General features: G+C 47.3%; 1 long non-coding RNA gene across 1 annotated transcript in view; it reads left to right on the top strand.

Moving 5' to 3' along the window:
• The first annotated feature begins 8,018 nt into the window (after nucleotides 1-8,018).
• The window catches only part of LOC140848729 (uncharacterized), a 29,139-nt gene continuing 24,733 nt past the window's right edge, over nucleotides 8,019-12,424 (top strand). Inside the window, exons 1-2 of the long non-coding RNA XR_012129841.1 lie at nucleotides 8,019-8,151; nucleotides 9,594-9,651. This is a non-coding gene — a long non-coding RNA (uncharacterized lncRNA). The remainder of the gene's footprint in view (nucleotides 8,152-9,593; nucleotides 9,652-12,424) is intronic.

Below are 12,424 nucleotides of genomic sequence, written 5' to 3'. Positions count from 1 at the left end.
GTGACCTGGGCAAGGGAAGTAAGTTGTCACTGGAGGGAGATGAGGGAGGCCGAAGTTTCTCCCAAGCTTAGGCTCACTCTATGTCTAATGCCGCCAATTGACTTGCTAGACCCTGAGAGCTGACTAAGCTATGGCCTAATGCTCCTGCCCCTGTGGCAGCTGGAGCCACTGCAGTAACTAGGCTCACTCCCACTAGCACAGGTGGAAAAACCACCCTCTTTTGTCTAGTGTTTTGATATATAGACCATTCGTCCACTGCCTGTCTTACCTCAGGTTTGCTGTACAATATTAGTTGGGGCACCAGCATCACTGAAAAGCAGGGTCCTACTGTGGTGCTGTTGATGCATTGGGTAAGCGTATTATTGCACCAGAGGAACCTGCCCCCTTGAAGAGAAATTAGAGTGTCTACTGTCACCCGTTGCCGGCATTGGTTTCATGTTGGAGCGTTGGGTCAAGTAGCAAGTCAGAGAGGAAGAATCTTTCTTGCGCTGTTTTTCTGTGGTCCTGGGTCTACGTTGAGTCTCAGGCTTAAGGCTCATCTTCCACACTGGTATTTTGCCTAGGAGGAGGCCACAGTCTTTCTCATGAGAATTTACTGGTATAGTCTGAAAAAAACTGATGGGAACTGCCGCCACCAGGGACTGGATGTCAGCCTTCTCCCTCTTGGAAGGAAAAAAAGTTTCTAGTTGTCTATCATGTCACCGTTAGCCAATCATACCTCTCCACGTCCCCTAGGATAGCTTGCCCACTCCTCCCAATCTTAACCCCTTATAAGCCCACACCTGCCTGACCAGACATGACTTCCCCAGCCTCCATTTACATAGACTGGTGAACTTTGCCCGGGATTTGTGCTCAAATAAACTGCATGGCCCTTTGTTGCCTCTCATCACCTGCTTGTTTCAGCTAGAATTTATCTTACACTTAATGCCAATTCTTCAGCTCCTTCACACCTAGTGGAATGACATTGCAAACCTGGATATTACATGATCTGGTTTGACCAAATTCAGCATTGTTCTCAACTTTTCCTCACTTGTCAGGGCCATAACAAATTTTTTAATAACTCCCATTAGATTCTTGGTTTTGCTTGGCTCCACAAACAGTACACTCTGTGCTAATGACCCCCCATTGATGCCGGGGTTCTTGTTCACAAAGCCAAAGAATGAGCTTCACAAACACTCAAGGTAGGAGAGCAAGGCACCGGCTTTCATTCAGAGGTAAAGTGAAAGGACAGAGCTCCCAGCTCACACCAAGAGGGGACAAGAGAGCTCATGGTGGTGCACTGTCTAGGGGTTTTATAGGCAATTGAGGATATTTGGGAACATGAAAAAGAGTTTAGAGTTGTGGACTTTGAAAGGAAAGGAGCAACACATAGCAGCAATTCACCAGAGAGTTCCGCTTTATTAGGGAAAGGTGCAGGGTTATATAGGAAGGGGCATGAATTGATTGAGGTTTCACTTCTACGGGGCTGTTGGCTGTTGGCTAGGTGCTGGGATTGGGAGGGGGGCGAGAGGTGATTGGGCTTCAGGTGGCGCCGGCGGGAACTGAGGACCCTGAAGAGAAGCTGGAAGTTTGCCATCTTACTGGTGGGGACCCTTCATTCCCCCCTTTCTACTCTATGGGTTTGTGGACGTTGCTTTCTCTCTGGCTGCTTCCTGCTGAACAGGGGCGGAGAAGGGAGTGAGGGCTTGAGGATTGGGAGGAAAGGGTTGATAGGACTCCCCACAGTAAGGACAAGTAGATGTGGACTTCTTCACGTTTGGAAATTAATAAAGGTTCCCTGTTTTAGGAAATTAATAAAGGTTCCCTGTTTGGAAATTAATAAAGGTTGAGGACTTGTTGATTCCAATGGTGCCAAGAGGATATGGGTGTCAGGAGCCAGGCGTCTGCGGCCATTGTTTCCAGGAACAGTTTCCAGTGGAGAGAGGGGTCCATCTCAGCGTGTGGTGAGGAGGTCACGTGAGGGTGAGGGATCTTCTGTGGCCAGAAGCTGGTAGTTCCTGAGTAAAAGCTGGTTGAAAGCTTGATTACAGATTTTTCCGACTTGGGATTTGATGAACTTTATTATACAGGGTAAGAAGAGACAGGCAAGAAGAATGATTATTATGGGGCCTGCAATGGGCCAGAGCCAGGTGAGGAGGGGGTTTGTTAGTATTGAAGAGAATGGGTTGGAATTGGAAGCAGAGTGGAGGCTGGAGGCAAGGTCAGTGAGTTTGGTAATGTCAGTTTCTACAATGCCGGATTTGTTGATGTAATAGCAGCACTCTTCCCAGAGGAAGACGCAGGTGCCGCCCTTCTCGGCTGTAAGCAGATCTAGGGCCCGCCGGTTTTGAAGGGTGACTTTACCTAGTGAAGTGACCTATCTTTGGAGAGAGGCTAGGGAATCGGCAGTGGATGTCAGGGCTCTCTCAAGTTTGGCGTTGAGATCTCTAACTGCCTATAGAGAGTGACCTAAGGCTTCTCCCGAAAACCCTGCCCCAATGGCTGAGGTGATCAAAGAGCTACTGACCATGATGGGAAGGAAAGCAGCTCTTTTTGTGCACGAGGGCAAGGGAGGTTGGAGCTCAAGGAATTCTGCCATGCTGTAAAGTGTAAGCTGTGGGATTAGGGTGACGAGAATGCAGGGTGTATCGGAGTTGAGAGGCACTGAGTTGAAAAGGCTGCCATTACACCAAAAGAAGTGTCCCGGTTGCGTAAAAGTCTTAGAGCCGGAGGTAGGGGTGTAGATAGAGAGGCAGTGAAGTGCGCTGGAGGGGGGTGGAGTTGGGCCTACACAGTGGTGGATGGTGAGATTATCTGCGTATTCTGGTTCCCATAAGGGTATGTCTGCCAGGGGGCGGAGAGGTTGTCCTTCTGCATGGAAGGAGTAGTTGGAAATATTAAGGGGCACGGCGGCCAGCAGTGGGCGCTGTAGCGATGCGCACAAGAAACAACTGGGTGTGTTAAGGGTGTGGTTGAGAAAGATGGTGGTGTCCTGAATGAGCTGTAATGAAGAGTAGGAGAAATGGGAAGAGGGGCGGGGATAAGAAGATGAAGAGGCGCCGTCAAGAGTTTGGATAATGACTTTTTCGGAATGTCTGATATCTGATGCAACTTGAGAGATCTGGGAATGAGAGGGAACATACTTTTGAGAGATATGAAGGGTACTGTGGGGGTCGAGGACCCCCCCATAGTAAACTGAGGCTGTGACTCTGGCAGCTCATTGAGAGTCCCAGGGATCTGGGATTGATAAGGAGAATGAGCTGTTGGGATATTTCATGAAACGGTTGGAGGAGTAATACTGTGGGTACTGGGAGTCACTCATGTAGTGAATGGCACAAGACCAGTAGTGATATCTCCTGTAGGTGTCTGGCTATCGCCTGCAATAGGCTTGTTTTTGGTCATAGAGGAAGCAGAGGTAGGGAGAATAAGGGTAGCTGCTAGTGAACACTTCGGTGGAGGGAGGAAAGTGGAGGTATAAAGGCTCAGAGCAGCTTTTCAGAGGGCAGTCTGGTGGGGCAATGAGGGCATTAACTTTTGTTTGATGCTGTGTGTAAGTCTCTCTGACTTTGAATCGCCATACAAAGGAGGCTGGGGTGGTGGGGAAGACAATAGGAATGAAGAAAAAAAAGCGAGAGAGCAGTAAAGGAGGAAAAAGTCATGATTCGGGTATGGATAGCAAAGGGGGTGAATGGGATTTTGGAGGAAAGAGGACAGTAAGGTCAGGAGTCTGGAGGGAGGGAGAGTCTGCAAACTTTTGTAGGTTAAGAGATCTTTTAGGTGATGTGGGGACAGAATGGTAAGGGGCACCCTGAATGTCAGTTTATGAGCTTCTTTCTGCAAGAGCTGTCTAGCGACTAATGCTCGTAGGCAGGGGGCTCATCCCCGAACTTCAACAAATCAGGAAGATGGAGAGCTGGGGCTGCTACAAGGGCTTGATGGAGCTTAATGAAAGAGTGTCGGGGTGAGAAGGATAATGGTTTTTAGGGGGGCTCTTGCTGAGGTCGTATAGGGGTCTTGCCAACAGGGACAAGTTAGGGATCTACACTCTAAAATATCTAGCTAGGCCTAGAAAGGAAAGGATTTCTGTCTTGGTTTTGGGAATGGGCAGGTCAGAGAGGAGCTATTTTCTGTCTAAAGTAATGGACTTTCTTTGTTGAGATAGAAGGAATCTGAGGTAGTGACAGGAGGGGAAGAGATTTGAGCTTTGACGGGGGATACTCAGTAACTTCTGGAAGCTAGAATGTTAAGTAGGGAGGCAGTGTCAAGTTGAGACTGTTCTCACGAGAGACTGCAGAGTAGAAGATTGTCCATGTATTATAATAAGGTGGACTTGGAGTGATCATGATGAAACTGTTTGAGGTCCTGAGCTAGGACCTGTCTAAAAATATGGGGACTATCTCGGAAGCTTTCTGGCAAAACTGTCTAAGTGAGTTGTTCAGAATGTCTTGTGTATGGGTCCGTCCAGGTGAAGATGAAAAAATCTTGGGAGCAGGGGTCTAGAGGGATAGGAAAATGGGTCCTTGAGATCTAGTACTGAGAAGTGGGATGCTGAGGCTGTATTGATTTGGAACTAAGGGATGGATAGGGACAATGGCTATGTTGATGAGGCGAAGGTTTTGGACAAGGCAGAAAGATCCGTTGGTTTTTTTAACAGCTAGTATGGGGGTATTAAATGGGGAGTGAGTGGGTCTGAGGTAATTTTTGTTTAAGAGATCTTGAATGATGGGTTGGAGGCCTATGAGGGCTGAAGTGGTTAGGGGGTATTGGGCCTGACAGATATACTGAGAGGGGTCACATAATTTGATAGAGGCAGGGTGACATAGGGCCACGGAGGGGCTTGTAATGTCCCAAACTTTGGGATTTACAGGGTGTATGAGGGCGGAACTGGAGCTTTCCTTGGGTAGAGGGGGGTTGTCGGCTATGAAGGCCATCAGAAAGGGAGTACTGGGGGCTGTGGGAGTGGATATAGTTATGAAAACGTGGAGGAGGGAAAGGTTGTCTCGTCTTAGTGAAGCGACACTGGGGCATAACTAGGAAGGAGTGGGAGAAAGGTATGGGACTGTCTAGGATTGTGCATAAAAGGGGGGGGTTTTAATGGGAAAATCTGTTTACCTCCTACCCCGACTATAGGAGTAATGGCTGGTGTGGTAGGGCCCCGGTATTCTCGCAAGACTGAGAAGGTGGCTCTTGTATCTAGGAGGAAGGAGATGGGGCGACCGTCTACTGTTAAAGTAACCCTGGGCTCCTGTTTGGTGATGGAAATGGTCGGGCGAGAAGCCCCCAGGCCCCATCAATCTTCTTCTGCCAGCCCCACTATGGCGGGCTTAGGATGGGGGTTGTTCGTCCAGCCTCCCCTTCGGGTGGTTGGGCAATCAGACCCCCAGTGGCTCTTTTTGTGGCATCTGGGGCATGGGATGGTAGGAGATCTGGGGGAGGGGCACGCCCTTGACCAATGTCCCTCTTTTCTACACTTGAAACAAGCTCTTGGTGGGGGCTTGTTTGTAGAGGAGCGCCCAGGTTGTGGTTTTATCAGCTGGGCCAACATCTGGAAATTGGCCTGATCAGCCTTTTGTTTACGGTGTTCTTTCTCCTCCTCCCGGTTATGGAAGACTTTAAAGGCCACTGTTAGGATCTCAGTCTGTGGGATAGCGGGGCCCTGTTCTAACTTTTTCAGTTTAGCTTTAATATCGGGGTAGCTTTGAGCTAGGAAGTATGTCATAAGGACATGTCTTCTTTCAGGTGTTTCTGGGTCCAGGCTGGTATGCTGTAATAGGGCTTGAGTGAGTCTAAGAACTCGGAGGGGGTTTCGTCTCTCTTTTGAATTATGTCTTGGAGCTTTTGAAAATTGACTACTTTACGAACTGCCTTTTTCAGACTTGCTATTAAGCAGGAGGCAAAAATATTTCGAGAGCAGAGACTCATGGCGGTGTTATAATCTCAGTGTGGGTCTTGTTCAGGGACAGCAGTGGGGCCAGGGAGATAGGTGGGGTCAGTCTTGTGGGTTTCGGTAGCGTGCATTTGGGCGAAGTCTCAAGCTGGTCTACGCTCTTCAGGGAGGAGAGTATTGGCCAGGAGCATGAAAATGTCATGATGTGTGAGGCTGTAAGACTGGAGGGTCCATTGAAACTCCCTGATGTATGTCGTGGGATCAGTGGAAAAGGAACTTAGGCGTTTCTCTAGTTGGCCTAAATCTCCTAAGGAGAAAGGGATGTGAACGCGCACGATGCCTTCGGATCTTGCTACTTCCCGGAGGGGGGCAATAATTTTGGGAGGCTCTTGGGACTGAGTCTGAGGGGGACTGAAAGGTTCTGGCTCAGTCTGTGGGGGAGTGACGTGGTCTAGCTGCGCCTATTCAAGCAGGTCCTGAAGTGCAGAAGGGGGGCAAAGAAAATAAAGAAAGATAGAATCAGACTCACATGTTGCCAGCCTGAAGCCCAGCTGCTTGCCTCTGCTGCTCTAGTTGGGCTTGAACTCATGACTCTGAATTAAGAGTCCCATGCTCTACTAACTGAGCTGCAGCAGGGCTCTAGTTAATTGCTTCTGGAATGTGTAAACAGAATGTTCTTTGTTCTCCATTCCTGCCACATCTGCAAGTGGGGGAAGGGCATATTTAGAAGCAGGGGCGGTGTTTCTACACATCTTCAAGGTCTCCCTATTTTCAGAGTGAGGAGTCTTGGCAAGATATGTTTTTGTGGACAGATAACTTCTAAGGACTGCACATGTTTTTGTGGACAGATAACTTCTAAGGACTGCACCAGTTTTTGTTTAGCTTGTGCTTTCCCATGCTGCATTCAGACATGGGGGAAGGTGCTTTCCCATTCTCCCTACAAACATGTGAGAAGACAAAGGCAGTCCCTAACAGGGGAGAAACAGGTGATGAGGGCAAAGACGGAGGAGGCTCCTGGGACCTAGTTAAAGGGGGGCTGAAAGGCTCAGGCTTAATCTGCAGGGTATGAAGGTGGAGGAGGTGAGATGGGGGAGGAGATGGTTGGGGAGGAAGGGAGAAGGGCTGTTGCAGGAGAAGAAGGGGAAGGGAGTGAAGGGGAGGCTTCTGTGGGGGCGGCGGCTTGCAGGCTAGGAGAAATTGGGAGGGGGCAGGGAGAGGAGGAGGCAGAAAGCTTCAATATAGGGAATCTCCTTCCATTTTTTCAGGCGCTGCAGTAGTTAAAAAGATCGCGAGTGATGTTAGGATCAAGAGTTCCCCCTGTGGGCCATTGGTTGTTATTGTCTAGGGGGTATGTTGGCCAATCTTGGGAGCAATATTTATGGAGAAGTTTTGGTTTTATATTAGGCGTCAGGGAGAGGGTAGCCAGATGCTTAAGTAGGCATTCAAGAGGTGAACTTTCAGGGAGGGATGAGGAGGCTCCCATGGCTAAAGGACAGAGAAGGAGACAAACAGGGGAAGATGAACAGAGATCCTCGGACTGGAAGCAGACCACAAGGAGACAAAGGGCGTCCCCGATGATCCTTGGTGGTCTGCGGAAACTCGTATACGAGTTGGAATTTCTTAGGAAGTGTGGGTCGTCACCCAGACTTCCCTAAGAAGGCAGAGTGCTGGAGTCTCGAGGTACCTAGCGCTAGGCGTTTTCGGCGGACGGAGCAGAAGGAGGAGGGGGGGAAAAGGGAGCGTTCTCATCCACAAAGGAGTCACCTCATTTATGGCTGTTGGACAGGGGTGCCTGAGAGTCCGCCGCAGCCGTGAAGGCCTGAGGCGGGGATTTATGACTGTCGGAGGAGGGGTCTGAGGGTCCGCCGCAGCCGTGAAGGCCTGAGGCGGGGAGAGTTCCCTCCTCATCCCCGAGCGTCAGGGCCTTGCTGGACAATCACAGTCAATGGCACTGCGATAGCTCGTGGAAGAGTGGCCCACCCCGGGGAAATTTTGCTTAAAAACTTTCAGCACTGATGGAAGGGATGGTGAATGCGTTTATGACTGTCAGAGGAGGGGTGTGAGCGTCCGCCGCAGCCGTAAAGGCTTGAGGCGGGGATTTATGGCTTTTGGAGGAGGGGCCTGAGGGTCCGCCGCAGCCGTGAAGGCCTGAGGCAGGGAGTGTTCCCTCCTCATCCCCGAGCGTCAGGGCCTTGCCGGACGATCACCGTCAATGGCACTGCGATAGCTCGGGAAAGAGTGGCCCACTCCAGGGGGAAAACTTACCTAAAGGCCAGAGAGGAGTGGTGAGTGTGATGAGCCAGCGCCGGAAAAAGAGGACGAGGGCAAGCTGCTGCTGGTGTCGGGGGGAAGACGGGGCCCAGTTGGGGTGTCCCGTCTCCCGGGTTTCGGCACCAATGAAAGGAAAGGAGCGACACATAGCAGCAATTCACCAGAGAGTTCCGCTTTATTAGGGAAAGGTGCTGGGTTATATAGGAAGGGGCATGAATTGATTGAGGTTTCACTTCTACGGGGCTGTTGGCTGTTGGCTAGGTGCTGGGATTGGGAGGGGGGCGAGAGGTGATTGGGCTTCAGGTGGTGCCGGCGGGAACTGAGGACCCTGAAGAGAAGCTGGAAGTTTACCATCTTACTGGTGGGGACCCTTCAGGCTTGTTAAGCGGTCCCTGAATATTAAAAACTAACTTAACATAAGGAATTTCCTGCCTTGATTTTTCTCTGGGACACCACTGCCTTGGTCCGGGAGCACATCAAAAGGCTGCCTGCCCAGCCCCCAAGGCGGGCTGAGGTATTGTCTACTTGCTAATGAATCTTGCCTCTTGAACTTCCTGGGTGTTAAAATGCAATCTTATCTTTAAGATGGAATTCTTCCTGCCTTTTACCATGCCATCTACAGCTGGGTCTGCATGTTAAGTTAGTTGTTCAGTTTGCAAAATCACCTGTCAGATCTGAAGGAGGGAAGACAGCACATAGGCCTGGGCCTTTTAGTATGCTAAAGTGAATCTTACTCACGATTACAAATGATTATCATCTAAACATGTGCTACTCTTCTTTATCTGGGGAACGTTAACTGATCTCACTGAAGAGTGATTCTAGAGCTTAATGTTCAACATAGAGTTTTAGTAGGGGGTGTTTCCTTGCATGTAGTTACATTGCTCTGACTGCAAATATCCCGCCCTGCCCCCTCCAGAGTCCCTCACCCTACTCTGACTACATCAACAGTCCCTGTCTCACCATGATGCTAAACAGCATCCCACACCAAGGCCTTGTCTTGTCCCCAGTTTCTGGCCTACCTTGGCAGACCCTAAATCCCTTCAGAGACCAAGTCCAGTGCTGAGACCCATCCTCTGTACTGTTGCTCTTGTCTTTTCCCCTTTCTAAATGTCCTCTCTATAAGAAAATAGCAATTTATCCTCCATTTGCCCCATGGTCCCAAGCACATAAGCCAGTGAGAACCATGCCTGGACCTGCCTGGGCGCTCTCTCTCTCTCTCTCTCTCTCTCTCTCTCTCTCTCTCTCTCTCTCTCTCTCTCAGCAGCCACTTTATCTTTCAGATAATAAAATCTCTTGCGTGGCCTGTGTCTCCTGAGTCATTCTGGGTAAGGAGGGTCACAGCAAGATACCCTTTCCTTGGTGCCATGACTCAGATGAGGCTCTCCCATTGACTTTGCTCTTCCTCTGGGAACCTGAGCTGCTCTGTGAACCCTCACTGCCCGATCCTCCTCCACAGGCTCACCATCCATTTCCCTGGTCACTTGTCTTCTCGCCCAACACCGGCCTTTGATTTGGTGAGTTTCCCCTTCATGGTTGACTTAAATGTCCCTTTGGAACCTGGAAGTGACCATTGAGTGTCTGGCACCCCCAAGGGCTCCTCTGGGACAGGAGCACCCCCAACTATTGATGCCAGAGTTCTTGTTCATGAGGCCAAATTATGAGCTTCACAAACACTCAAGGTAGGAGAGCAAGGTGCAGGCTTTTATTTAGAAATAAAGTGAGAGGACAGAGCTCCCAGCTCACACCAGGAGGGGACAAGAGAGTCCCTGGTTGGCTCATTGTCTAGGGATTTTATGCATGATTGAGGATTTTCAGGAATGAGGGTAAAGGGTTAGGAGTGCAGACTTGTAAGACCACCTGCCCTGCCCCCAAGTGAACTGGGTTGTTGTCTGTTTGCTTGGGTTGTTTATAGTTGAGATTGCTTACCAAAGTAGTCTTTTGCCTAGGTTGCAGATTATGAATAGAGAAGGAAAAATAGCACATAGTTACAATTAAAATAATAACTGGGCCTTTTAGCAGGATAAGGTAAATTTTACATTGCAATTGATACAATAACAGTAAAGTGTTGGTTTGTGCTGAGATACCTTTCTTTATCTGCAGAACACTCAAACATTCCAGGCCAAGTTGCTCCTGGCCTTTGAGCTTTAAGCAATTTTACTGAAGAATGTCTATATTCCTAGTTATGTATACAAATCTTTACCCTAGAAAATTAGTGGGACTCTGACTTTGCATAATGCTTAACACAGAGTTTTGATAGGGACTTCTTTGCACATTGCTACATTGTTCTGACTGTAATTATCTTGCTCTGCTTTTTCTCCGGAGGCCCTCACCCTACTCTGACTAAGCCCATGGTCCCTGTCTCACTATGACTTTCAGAGTCACGGTTGATCCCCATAGTCGACCCTTCTCTGCCTCCCCATAGTGAGAATCCTCATTCACTAAGGCCCAGTCTCCCTTTATCTACATATCTACTCATAAACTCCTGGTACCAGGTACCTAGCCTCCTCGGCGATTCGCCTCGACCCCTCAGTTAGAGGTGGTGATGACCCCCTAACTGTGTCTGGTCTTCTCCGTGACCTCAGTTGCTCTGGGACACCTCAGCAACCTCTGAACGGTCTCGTTCTCACCATGGGATCTGGTCCCTCTGTTCCCATAGATTGACAGCTAGGGTACTTACTCAATAATTTAAAACCCCTCCACCTCACTCCAGACCTCAAACCTTTTCGCTACTGTACTGAGATCTGGCCACAATATCCCTTAGACAATCAGTCTAAATGGTCTCCCAATGGCTCTTTAGATCCTAAAATTCTCTGCAACTTATACAACTTCTGTGAGCACACGGGCAAATGGAAAGAGATCCCATATATCCAGGTTTTCTCCTACCTCCGAACCAAGCTCTCTCTCTCTCTCTGTCTCCCCTGCAATCCTAAATACCTACTACTTGCCTTAAAGTCCACACCCCTAAGCTTTTTTGACATTCCCAATTATCCTCAACTGCCTATAAAATCCCTAGACAATGCACCACCATGGGCTCTCTTGTCCCCTCCTGGCTCACGCCAGGAGCTCTGTTTGTCCTCTCACTGTATCATTACATCTCAATCTGTATGTTTGTGTGTCTAAGTGTGTAAAAGAAAAATATTTTTCTACCTCCAGATGGTATTAATAAAAATTGATTTAGAGACAAGTGCTTGTGAAAATTGGGCATTCTAAAACTTCCAGAAAATTAAAATAAAAGATACTAAGCATTAATGCTAATTTAAGTTGAACTTAAATAAACATGTCCTTATAGTTATCAGCTGCCTAAGTTTACCTAAAGTCATTTTAGTAAATGTTATCTGTTAAATCTTTCAAGAATAAAATGCTTAGAGGCTTGACTTTGTCTAATATTCAGCATAGTTGTTAGCTATGAGTAAACTAGGTGTAGCAAGTGAACATCTTCATAATTGCTAAGTTTAAACATATTTTGTGCTTAGAGATTCGGCTGCAAAGCACATGGTTCCAGAAATTATAAAATGTGTTCATAACTTTGTCAATCTAAAGAATGCTAGTGTAACAGTTTACAATAGCCTACTTCTCAGTGTTCACTGAAAATTAAGGTACCTAATAGTTTTAAGTTCTAATTAAAACTACTAAAAGTAATAAGGAAAACATTTCTATATGCTAAAGAATGTGTCTTTTGATAAAAGACAGTAACTTTGTTCTAAAGTACAACTGTTTATTAGAGGGAGAACCCTGAATGTAAAAAGAAAGTTGTAGAAAGTTTGTGGAAAATTGATATAGTAATGCTGCTGTGTGAAACTAAAGCAAATAAGTCTCAATATCAAGTACACAGCAAAAGTAGAATTCTTTGTTTGTTAAAAGAACAAAGATTTATTAGTCAACCTTTAATGTTGAAAGATTACAAAGGGTTTTCTAATTGTTTTATCAAAACAGTTTCTCATGCTTAAAGTCTCAGTGAGTTGTCTGAGTATTTAAGAAAATGAGATCTTAATATTAAAAGGACTAAAAGCTAAGCTTTTCTAATAACTGTAACCTTCTGTATTTGCCTTTAAAATCTTTTATTGTCATTCTGGTTAAATAGATAAGTATTGTTTCATAGTGACTTATGATTCTACTTAGGCAACTGCCTTAAAAATGTTAACAGCTTTCCAAAATCAAATTCAGAAAGGTGCTTTTTTTTTTTTTTTTTTTGAGAGGGCATCTCTCATATTTATTGATCAAATGGTTGTTAACAACAATAAAATTCAGTATAGGGGGGTCAACGCGCAATTTACAATCATTAATCCA

Source organism: Manis javanica, chromosome 4, assembly GCF_040802235.1.
Source record: "Manis javanica isolate MJ-LG chromosome 4, MJ_LKY, whole genome shotgun sequence".
Classification (NCBI taxonomy): domain Eukaryota; kingdom Metazoa; phylum Chordata; class Mammalia; order Pholidota; family Manidae; genus Manis; species Manis javanica.
Note: the sequence above shows the minus strand (reverse complement) of the source record. Positions and strands in the feature narration are given on the sequence as shown.